This window comes from Marmota marmota, unplaced genomic scaffold (genome assembly GCF_001458135.2).
Source record: "Marmota marmota marmota unplaced genomic scaffold, marMar, whole genome shotgun sequence".
Lineage (NCBI taxonomy): Eukaryota > Metazoa > Chordata > Mammalia > Rodentia > Sciuridae > Marmota > Marmota marmota.
Genome location: NW_026000103.1, coordinates 79,600 through 80,089, shown reverse-complemented (window position 1 = coordinate 80,089; position 490 = coordinate 79,600).

The following is a 490-nucleotide window of genomic DNA, read 5'->3' as shown; positions in this document are numbered from 1 at the left end:
TAAAAATAAAAAGTTCTGGGGATGTGGTTTAGTGCTAAAATTCCTCTGGGTTCAATCCCAGGAAGATCATCAAGAACAAAAATTTAGGAGATGGCCGCTGCGTACGGGGGTTGCTGAAGTGCTGAGCGTGGTGCTCAGAACAGCGGCTTTAATAGAGATTTCGCACAGTCTGTTAGAGCTCCTTTTTTTTTAATCTGTAGCGGACCACTTTGCCAAGCAGCAGGAAGAACAAAGAAATCGAAAAAGAGACGCTTGGCTCCCAGACGCTTGGCTGCTCAGAGCCGCGGGCGCTTTGCTCCCATCTGCTTCCTCTTTTGCTTCCCTCCGGGCAGAGAAGCTGAATGTGTAATCATCAGTGGATTGTAAGTACCCGAGGCAAAGAAAGCTCAGTGCGCCCCGCCTTTTTTTTTTTTTTTTTTTGAATATTTTTTATACAGGGAGAGTTTGTGGATTGGGATTGTTGGCGGGGCTGTGGTTTCTGTGCCGAAAA